General features: G+C 35.3%; 1 protein-coding gene and 1 long non-coding RNA gene across 2 annotated transcripts in view; both read left to right on the forward strand.

Moving 5' to 3' along the window:
* The window catches only part of LOC5571592 (protein slit), a 646,439-nt gene that overhangs the window by 338,318 nt on the left and 286,551 nt on the right, over window positions 1-21,570 (forward strand). The gene's annotated exons all lie outside the window — the stretch shown is intronic.
* Window positions 8,803-9,453, forward strand: LOC110679243. The gene is made up of 2 exons (XR_002502327.1): window positions 8,803-9,026; window positions 9,108-9,453. It is a non-coding gene; the product is annotated as an uncharacterized LOC110679243 (long non-coding RNA).

Below are 21,570 nucleotides of genomic sequence, written 5' to 3' on the forward strand. Positions count from 1 at the left end.
ACATCTACCATGCCACATAAACTGATGATTGATCTGTAAACTTTCATTTTTTTTTCGATCGCAAACTGTGCCTGTGATATTAAGTCACCCGCTGTTATAATCAGTGAAGACAAACGAAAATGATTATTTTAATTACATGATGAAATTGGCTCCGTAATGCCTATAGCACATGAGCCTATGAAAAATCAGTTGATTATGAAAGACTTTGGCAGCATGTAAGTGCAATATGTCATTGAAAACGTTTGAACATACTGAACGGTATTATAATGCCGAATTAATAAATTAAAAATTAGTGATTTCAATGGATACACATCCAAAAAAGCGAAGCCCTATATTTTGTTGATCTTCTCATATAAAACTCCACCTAGAAGTTACAAATAACTAAAATCATTAACTTTGAATCAAATTTTGATGGTATATTTCTTCTGATAATCACGACCAATAAAAACCCGTTTAAATATCTCAGATTTCCTTTGAATTTGTGGACTTATACAGGGTGATTACTATATCCTGTCAGAAAAAAATAAGTAATCATACAAAAGAGATGGTTATATGAATTTTAATAACTAGTGCATATCCAGTATTGGACATCTATAACATTTGTCTTCGCTATACATAGATAACATATTAATTTTTTTACCTCAATTTCCAGCCACAAGCGTTGTTTCAGAAGCATTACAGTTAACACGCACGTTATTCAGAAGCATATATTTTAACCAAAAAAGACACATTTTTTTCGCTAAAATTTTCCACAATCAGTCTCATGCTATTCCCTAGTAAGTCTAGAAGATTGTGATAATATGCTGTTTCAATCAGGCATTTATTTTCAGCGGAGTTTAGTCTAAAATACATATCTGTGGAAAATGTGCGTGCCAGGTACAATGCCTTTAAAACAACACATATGATTAAAAACTAAGGTAAATGAAAAAAGATTTAATCTTAACTTTATCAAAACAAACTTTATAGATGAGCAAAACAGGATGTACACCGGAAATTATAATTCATACATACATCTTTTATCTACGATCATTTACTTTACTGACAGGAATTAGTAATCACCCTGTACAATCAAAAGGGCATAACTTCAAAACAGGCAATACGATTTTTTTTAATTTTGCCCAGACATGCAGCTTAGCCTACTTAAACGACTGGTGAGCTTAGATTTGATGGAGATTATTTCTGATAATAACGGTCAGGGGAGCACCGTGAATGCTACTCATTTGATAAAACTTCTGTAGTCTGTAGGCCTAGATCTGTGCTTATAATAATGTTTACAAAAAGCTGGAAAATGTGATGGCTTTCAAGTGCTAATTTAACACTAAGCTGAACAAAAAGCAATTCCCCTTTTGCGATTTAAAACACTGGAAAAGATGTTAAGTTTTTGCAATTGTTTTCTTGAATAGTCTACAATCTTTTGCATTTTTGTTTTCATATTCATATGTCTAGGACGTATTGATATGTTGAATTTTAAATGGAAGGAATGCTACAGTTGTAAAGTGTTCAGTCTTGAGGTCAACCGTTTTGTCGAAGAATGAACATAAGAGTATGGATAGAGCCAGATTGAAAAGCAAGGTCGTCCAGCTCCGTCAACTCTACTCTATGTATTTGCAATCCACTTGATATGCTTTTGTTTAGTATGTAGGTTAGGTACACATGTTTCATCTATACACCTCTTCACTTGGCACTCGCTTAAGCTACTGCTCGATATGACATGACTGAGCCTCCAAGTCAAATTCCCAGAGCAATCGTTCGCTTCTTGTTGCATAAATCATCCCTCCATGGAAACACAATGTTTTGCAGCTTTCTGGGCTGTGCTCTACACGCGTGCTTAGCATCTCGTTTTGCGGCAATCATAAATTTCCGCATCCCTGAAGAGCTAATTAATCTCGAAATAATTGACATCGAGCTGTGCCGTGAGCCGAGCCTCCAAACTGTGCCATATACTCAGAACTGGGGGGAAGATATGTGCTCCAACATGAATGCAAACAAATCCTCTCACACCAGTAATGGCAGTTTAAACCGTCTTGCAGCATGATGAGTAACCTTAACCGCTGTCTCGCAGTAGCTGCTCAACAATGATTGGATGAAGGCAGCTAAATTATTAAACAGTGAAAGAAGGGGAATACTTTTGTGTTTAAGACATTAGCAATATTTTAGCACTTAAAACAATACAAAAAAGCGCTGTAAAATCAGGTATCTACCGGTGAATTGATAAAATAAGCATTGATTGCAACAAGCAATTAAAAAATAATAATTAAAAATATATAACTATATATAAAAATGGAAATCTGCTTTAATAAAATTAAAATTAGCAAAAAACTATTGAGAATAATCCACGAACAAAAAATCTAAACCAAAAAGTTTTCAATGGAAAATTGAAACTAGTCACTTTAAATTAGAATTTCCAATTGCTTGTTTCTGCGATTTTTTTTTTGGCTAGAAGTCAAATCATAAGAGCTACTTTGCCACTTTTTGTTGCTAATTTATTCCAAATTTTTGCATATTAAGAATAATTTTATTAGCTGTTTCTGGATAAACTTGTGATGGTTAACTTTTCCTAGGTTATGGTTATATTTTTCCCATCTTAATAAAACCGCAGAGCAATCCACCCTCATGGCAGGCAACCCTGACAAGATAGCAAACAGCGTCTCCGCCGATTCAATACATATTTTATCAACTTTATAATGATTCGGAGTGTAAGACGATGGGATTAACAAAACATCACGATCGACAAACACAGTGCTCAATTGTCGTTTGCCGAGGTCTGCCCGTAGAACAAGCACCCCGAGCACCGTCATACAAGACAAGCACAAAGTATTCCGATATTCCTGGGATCGGTTGTCTTTCATTTGCGATGGCACGCCAAGTTTCCATCAACTCTTCGCGGTTCACTTGTAATGGAAACGTTGCCGTAGCTGGAAAGTGCGCACAATCAAGCTGAATGGAAAGCTATTATAGTCGTCGCGGGTGCGGCCAAGGACGTGGCCAGGACTGTCATCAGAGGGTAACAACACCCAAAATAATTCGGATGGCGGATTTCCCTCCTAGCGTATTAGGTGCTAAATCCACCTATTGATGGTAAGATTCGCCTTCTAAGCGTAGACGGGCAAACCCGTCAATTGAAATCGAGCACATTGGACTTGAAAATTCGAGCAATCTAAATGTTTACGCCCGACCCACACAATTGCACAACCAATCCGAAGCCGAATGATGGCATCGGAAACGCACACTTAGGCAAATGGTCACGCGGCAAATGGATGGTGGACATGTCAGAGGAATGGAATGAATATTGCAATATAAAACGCTTTATATATTGCTTTTGTCACTTCTCCCGTCAAGTCGTTGATAGGTTCGTGGAGTTAATACTGGTATATGAATCGGGAGGTCCTTGGTTCGATTCTGAATAAGCGCTAGTATATATTTTGTTTTTATATTTTGGTTCTTCAGGCAAATTTATGAAATTCAACCCGATTTCTTGTGGCGAATTATCATAATAGATTCCGGTCCCTGTATTTAGATAATCATTTTGCTTGAGTGACTATCGAAATAAGGTACCGTGTGACAAATGGGTAAAGGAAATCGTATAGAGAGGGTTCTTAAAAAAATTAAATGAATAAGATCTACTATATTTTTCAGATTATTTCCTACTAAATCTATGCTATATTTAAATTTAATGTTTGTGCCAAAGTTCAAGGTAAATATTGAAAATTTTGGAAACTAGTGGGACAAGTGAAAATATTGTCGTTTTAAATGACTGAACTGAAACTAAAAAAATAACAGTCAGATCTGTGATTTCAAATGGCCTCATTTGTTAGTGTATGAATACACAAAAAATCACACATAAATAATAAACATTTTGTTCTTTTTAAAACAATTTTCTTGAGTAAAGTTATTTATTTAGCAACAATGTTACTTTTATTAAAAGTAATAACATCATTGAAAATCAAGCACCATTCTATTTTACCGATTTTCTACTACTCATTTTATATAAAGTTAAGTTATCTCTTTTCTAAGTAATGTATTTATTGCCTTTATCGAGCGGATTTAACCCGGTCAAAAGTGTCAACATTTTTGTACCTACTGAATAAGTCATTATTTGAACCTAGTATCCAAATTCATGCGTCATCTGTTGAAGCCATTCAGAACATTACGATGTACATGTTTTTTTTAATTTCTTTAATAGTATCATTCCAAACATTACATTCATTTCTTATATCTAGGTGATCTGTGTTAGACAACACTATCATCCTAATTTGGTAAAACAAATTTAAGATTTTATTAACATTTTGTTAACAACATACTACATCTCCCTGGCTCTTCACCCGAAAGGCTTTGGGGTTTTACATATTTCGACATGTTGAATCCAACAAAAATAGTCCGGTTGAAAACCCCGTGTAACACATCGTGACCTTCCCTTGTTAGCTACCCCATATACCCGATTGCCCCAAGGCTTCGCCACAAGAAATTTGCCTTAGACACCAAAATATGAAAAACAAAAAAATAATCCAGTATCTGGAATTGAAACCGCAACCTTCGGATCCTTAAACATAAACCCACACCACTTGCCTATCACAGTTTTTCATGCATGGAGTTCTCTACATCACACAACATGGAACCATCTTGTCACGGAGGACAACATGCAAGAGGAGCAAAATACAACACCCGTTGGACAGCCAAGTGCAAGAAGGGGTGAGATGATATGTTCTATAAATATATTTAAAGCACCAACGCGGTGCTGCGGGAATTTCTTATTTATACCAGAGTCAAAATCTATATGTTTGTATATCTTTATTATCGGCAATGACTTATACATTTGCAGTGGAAATAGAATTTCATGCCGTGCGTGTTGGATTGGGTTATATATTAGGGAGAAACAAATAAACACACTTGACTATAACAGTCGGGCGATTTATAAGCAGAATTTTATCGTTGACGTTTGCTGATTGATTTACTTTTCATTTATTTACATTTTGGTCTCCTATTAGTCGCATGGTTGGGGACGGTATGAGACTCCTCGAATTCCTGTGAGTGTCTTGTTTACGCTTGAATGGTGTGTCGTCTTAACGCTGTTGATTAATTGCCGATTTTTTGTTGAACTCAGCTGCTAAAATTTACATTGTTGGTAATTCTTAAACCTGTGATATCAGTTTTTCTGCTGCATTACGAATTCCACGGAAACATCTCAGTTCAACGCGATAATTGATGCCTAACAACGAAGTTGAAAACATCTCCGATTATTTCTACGGCCATTAGGAAACTTGAGTGACTGATATGGAGTGCAATAAGTGTCTACTCTCTATTGATCGCAGCAAGGATCGATACACAATTTGCGAAGGAAGGTGCGCCAAGCGATATCATGCCGCATGTGTAGGCTTGTCGGAGGCAACTGTATGTGCGCTATTTACGAAGAACATACTGTGGATGTGCGATGACTGTTTGTCGGAGTATTGTATAAATCGTGACGCAGATATCCCCTTGTTAACTACAGCCGATGCTGTTCAAACGAATACAGTTGAATCGGATATTGTTGAGATGAAATTGAAAATTGAGCAGATATTCGACACACTTGCCACAATCGCACCTTATCACCAGCCACACTTCTGTGAGAACTTACACTCAACATCTGTCTCATCGCCGGCGCTATCGAGCACTCGTTTACTTCATGGGACGAAAATTAGCCAGAACGACGACACGAGCGCTGGAGCGATCACACATGATGCTAAAGGTAGTGAAACGTTTTCTCTATTCCTCACTAATGTTGACTGCCGCACAACTGAGGAAGATGTGAATCATCTTGTTTGTGAGTGTCTCGATATTAACGACCAGAATACGGTGAAAATAAGAAAAATAGTACCAAAGGGACGTTCAATCGATGAGTTAGATTTTGTGTCGTTCAAAGTAAAACTTGATGTAGAACTGAAAGCATTGGCAATGGCCCCGTCAACTTGGCCCGTAGGACTCAGATACCGCGAGTTTGAAAATAGAACTGATGTTTGGATTCCAAGATTTAGAACATAAATTGCTTAATCATGTTTAACTGTTACGAGGAACGATATGGCACTCTGTTTTGTGTGTTTTTGTTATGTTGTCTATGAAGATTGTGAATTTTGTTGATTAACTCATCATTAGTTGTCATGTAAGAATGTTGGTTCATGTTGTATTGATTCGGTAATAGATCACTGCTATGTTATACTAGTTTTAAGTCACATCATTGGGACTAAAAGTCTGTTGATGTTTATAAATAAATAAGTAGGAGACCCAGGGTTTGTGGGATTCGATTCATTTGACGATGTAATATTGTAATCAAACATCTAAGTGTGCATACAGCAAACTGGATTACCGTAATTCTTTTAACAATTACTTATCAAAATAGAGGCCGTTGATAAACTATGTTATCATTTAGCGGGGAGGGGGTATCTAGCCAAAGACCACGGTCCACCCATTTGTGTTTCAAAGAAAATTCCACCATCAACTAAACCTGAAAGGTTTCATTAGCAGTCGGATGGTTCAAATTAAAAAAAAAGTTTTAAAATTCAATATTTCATATCTTCTTTACCAACAACGATTAGAAGACGATTAAGATTTCTATGGAAATTACTAATGACAAAATTTGAAAAAAAAAATGTTCCCCACATGTTAGTACTGTAATGTTAATACAAAATTATCTCTAAGTGAAAACTAATTCCTCAAACAATAATAAGGAACACTGCAGTAGAAACAAATCTTTTTTGAGCTAATTTTGTTAGGGATTTTTGCAGAAGTTTGTCACACTATAATCTCACATTTCGCTTAAAAATAGCAAACCAATTCATAACTATCTCTTCTCCCATTTTTCAAATTTCTGTTTCATTCATGAACAAATGAAACACATCTCGCGTTTAGTATCATAAGGGCGTAACTGCAGTGATCGATTTCTCTTCATCGATTTTCTCTTTGGCTAATTACTTGGCCGGGAGAATGTTGTCGACCAATATTTTTGGCTCAATAGAAAGTGCTCGTCGTCCTTCGTCATACAGCATCGTAAAATGTTCCGAAAATGGATTTAATTGCCAGTAGTGAACCAAAGAGAAAGTCGACGAAGAGAAATCGATCACTGCAGATACGCCTGTATGATACTAAGCGCGAGACATGATCATTTGGCGAGCGGGGGGTTATTCGTCAAAACCACACAAGAGCACGAGGGGGGAGGAGGTGACTGAAAAGTCAGGAAAAATGTTCACGTGGTTTATGGACGACCCCTAAGAAAGATATGGGGATTGGAATTTCAAACTTTTTTTAAATTTAAAACCGCTCTTATTAGCAGTCATTTACATTTACCGTTATATTTTTTTTTTTGTAAAGAAGATGCAATAGTACCTAACTGGAATTTACAGAAATTACAATAAGGTTTAATTATCGCACTCAACATTTTACACCAAAGCCAGATTTTCTATATTTTTGGAATTGATATACATAAATAATAATTCTCAAAAAACTTATGTGCACAACATAATCGCAAAATAATGGTGAACGCGTCACGAAATGATTTCTTCAACCCTTAAGTGGATTTTTTGGTGTTGGTGTTCGTTCAGAGGTTTGCCAAGCCGCATAACTATATAAAACTCGTGAAGATCTTTTCCGAACAATATTTTTTCTACATCCCAGAAAATTTACTTATAATAATAATGCTCAACATATTGTCGATTTAAAGTCATGCTTTAGAGCATTCATGATGTCAAAACTATGTATCATTGCTTGACAGTTATCGAATGAGTGCAATAAAACTTATTTTAATCTGCATTTTATTATGCATATAAAAATAAATACACATTGTTTGAAAATGTATTGGAAAATATGAAGTTGGTGCAATCCCATATTGAAAAATAAAGGCATACCAGTCTCCATATGAACTTTTAATTTAAATTTCAGCTGCAAACGTGAATTGTGTTCAAGTTTATTATTTTTTGCTGATCATTAAAAGCAAAATTAGTAAGCTATGCGGTTGTGTTAAATATGTCAGGAAGAAATGTAAGGGGTCATCCATAAATGACGTAGCTATTTAGGGGGGAGGGGGATCTTTACGGGGCCCATATAGCCGTAGTGGTAAACGCAGAGCTATTCAGCATGATCAAGCTGAGGGTCGTGGGTTCGAATCCCACCGGTCGAGGATCTTTTCGGGTTGGAAATTTTCTCGACTTCCCAGAGCATAGAATATCTTCGTTCCTGCCTCACGATATACGCAAGCAAAAATGGTCATTGGCACAGTAAGCTTTCAGTTAATAACTGTGGAAGTGCTCATAAGAACACTGAGATGCAGGCTCTGTCCTCTCCCGCATAGAAAAATCCATTTTCGCTTATAGTCAAAACCACAAATATCTTTCAACTGAAAAGGTTAATGTATCACGAACAGTTGTTATGTTTTAAAACAATAAGGAAACCTAAGCTGTAGACACAATGAACAGCTTGAGTAACCCATATCAAGTGGTGACAATATATTCAAAAGCTCTGATATTGTTGAACAATATGGGGATGTAAATCTGTGGAAAATAGTGGAAACATTTATGCAATGTTTGTGGAATGGTTTTTGTGTTTATTAAGCGAATATCACTTACACACGTGCTTTTCACCATATATTACTGTTTTTTAACAGTTTGGCAAACTGTTGAACGCGTTGGTATTTGTAAGAAAATTTTCATCACTCTGTCAGGCACTCTTAAAATTTAACACACATGCTATTTAGCTTTTACGCAATTTTTAATTGAACGTTATTTGATGGTTTCACATATTTTAACAAAAAATTTGGAACAACGCGATTTTTATGATGTTCGTATGTTTGTTGCTAATGTTTCAAATCAGACGAGTTAAATAATAAATATTTTTCATAAGCTGGGTCAAATTTACTAAGCTACTATGTAAATTGTTTTAAGCGTGCATTTCTGTTTTTGTTTTGCTAACAGAAACTGAAGTGAAAAACCAACCGTCGTCAATCCAGCGATCTGCACGAATCTTCACAATCTGGGTTTGATTGCAATGATTGCAATCTATTGGTGAGTGTCTCATGCATTAATATTTCCATTATCTTCTAATAATTTCTGTTTTGTAAATGTTTTGTTTCTCCCACACAACAGTCATTTTCTTTGACGAAGCGCCGGAATGGAAGTTCCGACAAGTTCCCGGGCAGCTGAAGACGAAAATTTCTGTTCGAATATTCGCAAGGCCCAGACCCAAGCCAGAACCAGGGAAAGAAGCTGAATCAGACGAATCCGACGTTTTCATCGGTGTTCATTTCAATGTCCATATACATGAGGATGGTCATTCGGGAGTATATTTGCGGTTATCAGGATAATAGTGACAATTAGTGAAAAATAAAACAAAAGTAGTGCATCAAAATCTATTAAATTAATTTATGTAACTTCCTCAGTTATTCAGGTCATGAACGAATGAAATATGTATTCCAAGGTAAAATAAAAAAAATAGTAATATGTTCCAATTTGTCGCTTATTATTTAAGCATAAAAAAACAGTACCATATGCTGTAAAAATACCATAGCACACCGTAAACGCATTATTACATATACATTGCTTAGTTTTATTACAAATTTATAGTTTAACTATTCTGCAACTGTTTCCTCTACAGTAAATTGATCAAAAAATGGATGGTTTATGGATATGGATGGTTAATTGATAAATTTATAAACAAACAAAATCAATGATGGAATAGCCTGAATATTAATGAGGACAACAGATTCGAGTGATATCGAAATTGCCCTATCATTCAATTTTATTGATAACTTGGTAATTTGATATTTTTTTATTATTTAACTGTTTCATTATAGGTTGTGTAGGTTTATTTTATTATGAAGAAAGATAATGAAGTTCAGCTGAAATATTAATAGAGATAAATAATTTGTATAATAATCGCTAAAATTTTCTAAACATTCCAAATATATCAAGTGTAATCTTTTCTATATCTGGCCACTGATTGCCAAATGGATTTGAATTTGGATAATAATTCATTTTTGATAATGATTCATTTTGAATTAATATATTGTATTGTTCATTTTCATTGAAATCTATTTCCTAACAAAGAATAATTTAAAAAAAAAAACAATCCTTTAATAACGAAATTTTTGTTCTAACTAAAAATAAACTAAAAATATATTGTACCCTAACTCAACAATAACGAGCTTCATCAATCCAATCAATTTTTTTCACATTTTCTATAGTAAACTTGTTTGGCTTGGTGACAACAGCAAAAGTAATACAATTAAGCCTATATGAAACTAGATACCAAAATTATGTAACAGGAACTGTGTTTATTTGAAACTGTTTTCCAAATTACTTTCGAGCGCTACTGTATATCATACTGTTAGATTAGATTATCCTTACATTTTAGTCAGTAATTAATTTCAAATTTTGTATTGAACTTCTGAATTCTAATTTTTTGTTTCAACCCAATCACTGAGGAAAATTAATAAAAAATATAAAGGGGGGAGCCTTCCTTAGCCGAGTGGTTAGAGTCCGCGGCTACAAAGCAAATCCATGTTGAAGGTGTCTGGGTTCGATTCCCGGTCGGTCCAGGATCTTTTCGGGTTGGAAATTTTCTCGACTTCCCTGGGCATAGAGTATCATCGTACCTGCCACACGATATACGAATGCGAAAATGGCAACTTTGGCATAGAAAGCTCTCAGTTAATAACTGTGGAAGTGCTCATAAGAACACTAAGCTGAGAAGCAGGCTCTGTCCCAGTGAGGACGTCAATGCCAAGAAGAAGAAGAAGAAGAAGAAGAAGGGGGGGGGGGTGCTTGATATGCTACGTATTTTCCAAGGGGAAGTATCAGCATTTGTGACGAAACGGTACGAGAGGGAAGGGGGGTGTAAAAAATCAGTGAAAAATGCTACGTTATTTATGGACGGCCCCTAATAGAAAATTATAAACATTTGTATGAAAGAAAAACTTCAAAGTTTGAGCGCTATTTTCTCAGTGCCTACTTTTTTCAATATGGGCCTTTATGGACAGCATAAGTTGTTCTTAGAAAAACTTTCTTATCGAAAATGTCTCTGGAATTTTATCCTGAACAACTAATTTTTATCACAATTCATAGATAGTCAAAATTAAAAATGATAAAAAAAGATTATTGCATTATAAAAAAATGAAATTTTGTTTTCATATTTTTCATGATAAAAAAAATCAGTATATATGTTCTCTTGACTTCTCTCAACCGTTTTACTACAATCTCCCCACTGAACGTTCTGTTCTAAAATCAACATATCGGTGCCATAATTCATAAAATCTATTGCTTGCAAAAACTAATAGCCAATTTGCAGAAGTTGTTCTTGAGTCAAAATGATCGATTCATCTATAGAAAACTCTTTTACTATTATACTAAAACCATGGTTAAAATTTAATCCCATATATGGGGCACGGTTTCTTATAATCGGCTCATTCTGGGTAGCACTCATCAGCATTGGATCGATATTGTTTTATCAATGTGAAAGTAGAACCGTGATCTTTTTTTCTTTGAATAGCACCAGCAAAAGATTCCACAGAGTTTTCATGTTTTAAAGACTATTCATTTTATAAAGAGGACACCTTGTTTATGCTATATCTTTTTTATCATGTCTGTCTGTCAGTAACGCTTTGGAAGGTTTCATTGAGCAGCATACAACAGCAATTAAAGAGCACAACAACAGTCAAATTAAGAGCTGCAAAAGTCCATTTGAATGTTACAACATTACAATAGAGTCCTAAAGCCAGGTCCCAATTTTCGTGCCAAACGTTCAGGCCAAAAAACACATGTTTACTCATTTTTTTATGTTTGTCATTTGTTTAAGCACAAAAAATTTTTTTTATGTTTATATAGATTTTGTCACAATCCTTGATTTGAACTCAAATTGTGGGTGTATTTTGTTTTCCGTGTCCCTTCCGAAATGTCAGATAGGAACAACCCCAGTGTTAAAACTAAAACCCCTGTGATATTTTTGTCGACTAAGCGAACGTCAAACATGATCTCAAGTGTCAAGGTTCATTTATGGATCCAATTTTGAAATTAAAGTTTTAATATGATATATCCGTTATTTGAGCGAGAAAAATTGCTAAAGTAGTTGCAGTAATATGATCTTTCGTGTTATTAAATGCAAACAAGATTTCATTAACCATTTTAGGACCCTATTGCAAATTGTGGAGCACTATAACAGCTATTGCACAGGGTGTTCTAGAGTTTTCCGGAGCTTTGTCCTTCCTAATTCGTATAAAAGTCACGATCTTTTTATCATTGTAGTTTTCCGGTTTTATGAACTTGGACGGTAATCAAAATGTAAACAAACCAACTTTATGCTGTTCGATCGCACTTAAATTCCGATGCAAGTTGAAAATGTGATTCATTACGGGTTTCGTCATTTCAATATAAGGTTCAAAAACAAATAAGATATATGCAAAGGAAAGATAAACGTGATTGTGGGCCGAATATTCTAGTTTTTTTATTTACACAACCTTCTTGAGTCGATGTTCCATGGTTCGATATCGACTTATGAAGGCAAAATAAAAATATTTTTTTATGGTAACTATAATGGTCCCTAAAAAGAGCTTTCCAAAGCATTCCTGTTCGATGACTCGATATATTCATTAGTCGATAGTCCCCTAATTACAATTCGATTCGTTTTAAATCGTTGACGATCGCCATCGCAGCACAAAAATCTATACAGAAATTGTAGCACTGGTTAATAGGGATTCAATAGAATATTCTAGAATTTTCAGTCCGATTCTTCTCTCTAATTTATAGAAGCTTCTGGAACTTTTGAAATATTTCACAACAGCATTTAAGGCTGTAATTATTTCAGATCAGAATAACGGCACTGTAACAATGGAGTATGGTTATAGCATAAATTTGGGCGATTTTGCGTTCATAAATATCATGCGTGTCTCAGCTTATTATTCATACACCAATGGCATATTTATCAACAGAGAAATTTCTCTGTCCATGTTATCATTTTGCAATTGAACATAAACATTATTAATCTTTGAAAGAGGTTTTTGCTTGAAAATTCTTATGGAACGTGACTAGCCACGCTGGGTTAGCTAGTTTATCAATGAAATCATAATCGGTTTTCTGTGCATCGTAATACTATTATTTTCCTCTTATATGGAAATATAAGATCTTACAAAGAAGAACAAAGAAGTTTCGACAAAAACTTTCTAGAAAAGATGTTCTTCAAACTTAAACAATATTTTTCACATACCAAAAATCCGAATTTTTATGAATGAATTGTGTTTTGGTATACTCAACTATTATACTTGGCTCCAGACCTACCAATCTTTGACCATTCTAAACATTGTTCCTTATTCGTGTGAATTATAATTATTTTGATGGCTTTTTTGTTATAACACCATCGTGCAATAATATAATAGTCGAACGATACTGTATACAGAAAAACGATTACGATTCTATTGATATATTATAAAGATATAGCATGCACAAGGTGTCCACTTTATAAAATGAACAGTCTTTAAGTAAGTTCTACAGTAGAGAATGTGGTAGGTGATGAATTATTATGAATATACATTAAACTTGTTCAACATACGATGATTAACGCTTTAAAGGAGACTTGACTGTATATCTCTATTTTGCTGGGGATAACACATGTTCACATGTTTCTCAATAGCATGAGCAATCATGCATATGAAACGTAAAACCACATCGACTTTGGTTACTCTTCATTACAGTAGTAAGTTTGAAGCAGTAGATATAGAGTGCGCTAATCGATCCGATGATTATGGTTCGAATCTGGTTTACACCCTATCGGTTTTTTGCGTATTTCCATACTTCCAATACATGCGCTTAAAAGACATATTTGTGGAAGTTTCATTTTTTAATACATGTGTTGGTGATGCACGCACATGAAAAATAAATACACATACGGCATCAACCAGGATCGATCCACGGTCATGAGCGTGAAAACCAAACACTATACCACTGCACTAAACCCGCTTGTTGGTATGCGTGGTGCAAAAAGCATATCAAGTTGTACTTCCCCATTTGTACCGTAAAAACTGCTCGACTCAATGACCGGATTATCTGCCTATCAATAGACGCTTAAAAACGTCATGTCGCTCAGAAGAACACTTTTCCGCCATCAATAGACGCAGAAAACGCCTAAAATGACGGTTTCAACTTTTGGGTGAAGGAACCTCTAAGTAAATCATCTGAAGATCATTTTTGACACCCGGTGCGATGCATATTTTGAATTTGTTGAGTAAAACGCAACATTACACAGGATATCAACTATTTTCTCTTATTCTTCTTCTGCTTCGCGTTAACGTCCTCACTGGAACAGAGCCTGTAACAGGTACGATTATACTCTATGCCCAGGGAAGTCAAGGAAATTTCCATTACGAAAAGATCCTGGGCCGACCGGGAATCGAACCCAGACACCTTCAGCATGGCTTTGCTTTGTAGCCGATTCTAATATGCGAGTTTGTCCAAATTTTACGGCATAGTTACAAGTCCACTTGGGCCTATTCCGATTTTTTTTAATAAAATTCGGTCTTGTTTTCTTATTTACACCGCTATTACACGTATAGGTAATTAGTTCGTTCAGTTCCTCCAAGAATACTCTAGAATAAATGCCTTCAGCATGATCCACAGGAATAACTCCAGTATTTTTTCAGTTTTTCTTCAAATAGTTTTTTTTTGTTCACAAATAAACAAAACAAAGTAAGCATAGGCCGTTTTTTCATACAAAATTTCCAAGTTTGAAGGTTTGAAGGTTGGAAATTCACAACTTTTCGTTGACCAGCATTCAAATTATCTCAAATCTATTGTTCGTTTTGTTGAGGAATAGATTCTCGTGCACATTTTGAACGTGGAAAAATAAATACTCGCACGTCAGTTTCTATGGCACTTTAATAGAAGCACGCAACTTGCATTCAATGTACAATCCAACATAATGCGTTACATGTGCGTTACTTGATGGTTTTGTTAGCTACGACGCCATCCAATATATGGCAAACATGGAGGGAGAATAATTTGTTGTGACAAAACTATTTTGATGTGAGTCTATTAGAGGGCAAAATCCTCAATAAAATTTTGTTAATTATCATGCAATTTTTAAATTGTCAATTTCAGCGTTACGCAGCAAATGCACGTTTCTTTAGTAAAATTCATGTTATTTCCGAGCTGTGGTGGAAATTTCAGGTCAATTGAAGCACTTCAAGCCGACATCGAGGCCTCCAAACTTGACCATTTTGTATGAAAAGCAGCCAATGCGTACTTTATTGTGTCCAGTACCGTAATCCAGGAGCAAATTGATCACTATTTTACAACTTGTTGTTATGTTATTCCATGAAATTAAATATCAATTATTATTATTATCTTTATTGAGATTTTCAGCCCGAGGCTGGCTCATCTCGGATTCAATATCAAACTATTTTTGACAAAATAAGTGCATTATTGATCTCTATCATTTCATCATTTCATAAAATTAGTTTCAATATCAAAAATTGAAAATAACACACTGCACATTGATTTTTTTACCTATTTCAAGATCGAAATGGAATAAACGTCTGAACAATTGGGTCCTAAAATGTTTAATGAATTCTCGTTTTTATTCAATAATACGAAAGAGCATGTTATTGCAACTACTTTAGCAAGTTTTCCCGCTCAAATAACGGCTATATCATTTTTTAACTTCAATTTTAAAAATGGTTCAAAATATCAACCTTGACACTTGTGATCTTGTTTGACATTCACTTTTTCGACAAAAATGCCACAGGGCATATAGTTTTAACACTGGGGTTGTTCTTATCTGACATTTCGGAAGGGACACGGAAAACAAAATATACCCAAAATTCGAGTTAGGTGTGACAAAATCTCAAAAATCATAAAAAAAAATGTTTTTTGTACTTAAACCAATGAAAATCATTTACAAATTGAGTAAACATGTGTTTCTGTCCTAAACTTAAGCATTTGGTAATAAAATTGAGACAGGGCTTTAGGACCCTATTGATTTTAGTGAAAAAGATTTTTTCAAAAATGTTTCTTGATTTGTGGAAACGCTTCTTTTGACACCAAAAATATGTATTTTCCTGTCTGAGATAGACGGTTGGTGTTTTCAGCAAATTTGTAGCACATATTAATTTAAGACACTTTGTCGAAGAAAATTTTTTATCTCATATACATTACAAGATATGTAATTTTTTCTCAAAATGTTCATTCTTAACTTTTTTGTGTCTTCTACAAAGTTGTTTAACTACCAAAAATACATGTTTTTGCTGAACATTGCAGCTTGCTAGCTTTTATGGTATGATAGTTATTTAAAAATTATCGATTTTTATGGGGTTTTATCGACAGATAGCATAAGCACATAAACGAACATGCGATTCTGCAAGGGTTATTTTTTACTTTGAAATGAAACATAAAACTTTTGGCCAGAAGCGGTCTGACGCATACATTGAGCTGTTCGGTAATCCAATACCCAAGATTTTGAAATTAATTGACTCATTACGCGAGGTAAAAATGGATAAATTATGGGTAAAATTATAAAAAAATGGCTGACAGTTCAACACTCAATAAATTGCACTTGCTCTACGCACAGTAGTATACATGAGATGGATTGATGTGGGTTATGAGGAAGGTTTGCGTAAACTATGGGGATTTGAGTTCGAAACCTGTAACATTCTGAGTTATTAGCTCATTAAATGGCTCGTTAGCTTAGTTGGTAAAGCACTCGTTTAGCATACAATAGTCCTGGGATCGAATACCAGCTGAGAACGTGATCTTTTTTTCATAATTTCATCCATAATTTATTCATCTATAATGCACTTATTTATGGAAAGAATCAAGGATGTAACGTGGTACAGTAACAAATAATGGTTGCATAGCAAACAAATGGCACCGATCACAAATTACGTAACGTTTTATGGAGAGTCGAAAGTTGGATCAAGCGTTTTGACTCAAACAAAAATAAAAAAAAAAACATTTCCGTACAAAATGCAAATGAGGGAGTTTATAAAATAATAAAAATGACCGTAACATTTCAAATGCTGCATGACTCATTTGAAATAACGTGGAAAAAGGTCCAAAACTGCAAATAAATGCATTTTTTGAGAGTCAAAAAAAAGCCCTTTCGGAATCGCAAACCGTTACGTGCATCACTCTGCGTCCAAACTAATGCTATGAGTCGAAAAAAGCCCCATTTGAAAATTTTACTAAAAGATATAGCAAGTACAATGATCAGTGAAAACATGTAGTTATGGTCAACTTTGTAAAAGATACAAAATGTGTTAAATATTTAAGGAAACAGTTATATTAAAATTTTGGTTTTAAGGGACATTTTGAGATAAAATGACATATTTTGTATTTAGGGTGCGGTCTCGAACATTTTGATCACAAATTGTTCCACCATTGCTAACCGTTGTTTGTTTGCTTGTATCGCAGGAAACCATTTTCAACATTTTCAAGGTGTACACTTAAAAGGCTAAGCTTTTGCAATTTGATGAGAGCAATAAGTCCAATGAATTAGCTGAAACAGATAGCTTCTGACCATATGTTAGTATAAATATATTTCACAACAAAAGTTCTGAAAATAATACGCATCAATAAGACCAAGTAAAACGTTTCTTCAACAGCTGATTGTTTCTGTGTCACTTAAAATGCATAATATGTTTAAGAAAACAACTTTTTATATGCAAACAACTAAACTTATAATGCTGCATGATTTTAAAAATAAGTAAAGTAGTTCATACTTTACTACAAACCTTTTTTAGCACTCATAGTTTGCATGAAGGCTTAGCACCAGTGGATTATTTAGTATCATCACTTCCAACAGTATTGCTCATACCTTCAAAATCTGTGAATATTTGTATGCTAAACTGACCTTAATAAAAAGGAAATACTTAAAAATCAGCATTAGACTTCTATAAACTAGAAAACACGGAATTTCTGTGATGTAATTGACATAATAAACGTCCATGGAAAGAAACGGTACAGTATTTCTCCAAGAAACCTAAAAACACCCTCCGAATTTTTTTTTTAATTGCTGGAAATTTTAATTAATCGATTACTTTTGGAGATATTTAAGCCAACTAAACTCGTAAGCATTTCAAAATAAATGAAATATGACAACAATATTTTGAAAAAAAATGTTTATTACTAATGCAACAAATTTTGGCCAAACTTTATTGTAGGAGGAAGTAAGTATGTACTACTTGGGAAATACTTGTTCATGGCCTTCTCATCAAAAATTTTAAGTGTTTTTATACCTTTATCAGAATTTCTTCATGATTTCACTAGGAAGACCAAAAAAACTTTGAAAGGGTTCTTACATAAAACCGTTTGAAAAATCTTTGGTGGAATCCCTGTAGATTTTTGTTCTGACGTGTTGTATTGAAGAATCAAATTTATGATGTACTTTTGAAATCGATAATCTTATTTTTTGTACTCGACTCTTTTTTGCACGGTTTCTCGAAATAAAACGGATAATTTTGCACAATTTTTCGAAATGACATGATTTTTTTATCACGGTTTCTTGAAAAACTTGTTCTGTTTCTTAAAGGTTTATAAATGCAGACTTACATTTATAATTTAAAATCAGAATGGAATTCGAAGTAATTCTTCAGATTCCAAAAGAGCTCTTAATATTCCGATCAGATGTTTGGGCTACCGAAGGATTTCTTGACATTCAAGAGATGTTTGGAGTTTCAAAAAGATTCTTGCGTTTCTGGGTTTTGGCGAATTTCAAGGAATTCTTAGAATTCCAAAGGGAATGTCGTTATTCCTTAGAGATTTATACAATCCAAGATGGTGACTTCCGGTTCGGGTAAATTACTTGAAACTCATGTAATATGGGTATTATTGGTACGGGACCGACGAGTAGAAGACGTAAATCGATGTCCGACGCCTTTTTGTGAAACTTGAAACCCATACAATTGTAACCGTAAAGCGGTAAAATAACCCCTGGTCTAAGACAAATGTAGATAGCAATGGTCACCATCTTGCTAGTTGTCCGAGATAGGACGTAAAGTTTAGAACCCTTTTTCACGGGTGAGGCAATGGTAGCAAGACAAATTACCCCTAGATGGCTTGTGTGGGTGTGGTTACCAACAGGTTTTGTAGTACCCTGTAAACGGAATAGGTGGAAAGAGGAACGAGCGAGCACAAAGGGGAGGATAGAGCCTCGATAATGAGACTGAGCTCTCTTAAGTTGTGACCGTGGTTGTGAACGGTTCAAGAAGCCTTGTATATAGCAGTTTCCCTGAAAGTTATATTGTGAGCCGTTGGGATGGTAAACTGACTCCGATCACTACCCCTAGTGGCTGGTTGAACGCCCGAATCGGTAAGAGTACACCGGTCTCGCCCTGTACGGTTCCAAATCGTCACAGCTAACGGCATAAACGAGAAAAGCCATTCGGAAGCTTCAGCGATCCGACATGCCATCTGCTAATCGCTAAGGACAAAGAGATCTGCGGATCTCCATTGCCAACAGAGTCCCAAAAGGAAACTCATCAATCGACAGCGGTCAACAATGTGCATGGCTGGCCGCACAGCAAGCCATTGGCCACGTTCACGTTCTACGTCCGCTGCTCCCCGCCATCGTCCACTCGCCACCACGCCTAGTTCACGTAACGTTCCACCAACCAGCATCCTAAGCCAGTGAGCAACAAAGTGTCTAAAATCACTTCTGAATTTTGAGGTCCGAAAACCTCCCCCCCATAACCTCCAACGATCCTGGGACTCGAGGCCTGGTGTGCCCGTCCCGTATGTTGCCGTTGGCTTTAGACCTGCAACCTGGGGTTTTAGACCTGCAACATTTCTTGATGATGTGATCCTGAAAAAATCTGAAATCATCTCTAAGAGTATTTCGGTTGTAACTCCTCAAAATTACTAGTATTCTTGCTGGCAAGATTCTTGGCAGTAACTTTTTGAGTTTAATAAGAGTTTGGCAGATTCAAGATGATAAGATACACAGATTTGGCAGATGGCTTACGAGATCCATTGTGAACTTAAGATGAATGTATGGAATGATTTCCTAAGAGATCTTTGATAAAAGTTTGATTGTTCAATTGGCTCCAAGGATTTTTGAAGATTTTTCTAGTTTATTATGACACAATTGTTTGAGAAATATGGATGCTATTGACAATTTTGTGTAAACTAGAACTTTTTTTTCTTAAGGGCAGCAATTTGAGCTGAAAACTTAATCGACACCTTGAGTGATGACCAATCGATTAAGTTTTCAACTCAATGTGCTGTCTGGTTATCTAGATTTGTGCTCTTGAAAATTTGAGGTTTGGCTTCGATGCATCTTCACCTTAAATTTCAATGTTTTCACTGGCTACGCCCGTTGCTGCGGTGGCGTTTGCCTTCGGAAAATGGAAACCAAGACCACCGCCATCGGTTCCCGACTACGGGACGCAAACCGATCCTGATGCTCTCTATTTGAAGACATATTTTGTGTACCTATGTCTCCGCGAAGCATACAAACAACTCAACATCGCGCTGGCAGCCATTGTTACAAGACAGTTGAAAAACTCAATATTTAATGGAAGACAACAGAGGTGGAATGAAGTCGGGGTCGGGGGCGATAAGAGCATGATGACAAAGTGATAATTAACTGTTGAATAAAAGATAGCAAATTAAAATGACGACAAAGGGCAAAGTTTGGCCAAAACGAGACAAGCTGCTTTCGTTCGGGAGTTTTGTTGCTATAAGCTTGTTATAACGATTGATGGAAACGGAACGCGGAATCCGGAACGGTTTACATCAGTTCGGAAAAGTTTCCGACAAGTTTCCGCTGCGAGTGGAGAAATTCTTTTGCACGGTTTTCTTATCGGTTTCTTCTGGTATGCAAAGATTGAACATCCATCTCTTGTTCTGTATTGTTTTGAATTTGGTTCGTATTGTTTAACATAGTTTGAGTATTTGTTCCCATAGTTGAGTAATTTGCTATTCGATTTCTGATTCCTAATAAATGTATCTGTCATCAATATCAATTGACATAGTTTTACACCATTCAAGACGATTTTCAAAATTCTATCGGCTTATCGAAGCACATAATGCATCCCCTCAAACTATTTGTACTTCCTAATCAATAACCTGCACAATATTCATAACAACTCTAGTAATTACTCGAAACGAGCGCCCAGGGGAATCAATTTTCTCATTCCTATGTACAAATTCCTACGGGACAGGAGCAAAATGCTAGAATAGGACCGACCTGGCTACCTTCGTACAACAATTCGAAACCTCATTGACCGGACTCGATGAGGCAATTCTAATGTGCATTAGGCATTCATTAAAACAAACATTCGAACGGACAACGGGGATACCTATCTGCGTGAATGCATTTATGTATTATTGTTGTACCAGGGACATGTGTATCCATCCATTGCTGCATACCGAGCCGAGAGTTCGTTCATCAGGCCCGATATGTACAGTGTTGGACAATAAATTTGCAACTTTTTTGATTTTCCATATAAAATGATCAACAAATTGATCTAATTTATTCACGAATCAGTTACTGACTGAATACAGTTTTTGTGTGGGACTTTTTTTCATTGTGATTTCAAAATTTTCACTTTAGTTTAACCGTTATAGC

This window comes from Aedes aegypti, chromosome 3 (assembly GCF_002204515.2).
Source record: "Aedes aegypti strain LVP_AGWG chromosome 3, AaegL5.0 Primary Assembly, whole genome shotgun sequence".
Classification (NCBI taxonomy): domain Eukaryota; kingdom Metazoa; phylum Arthropoda; class Insecta; order Diptera; family Culicidae; genus Aedes; species Aedes aegypti.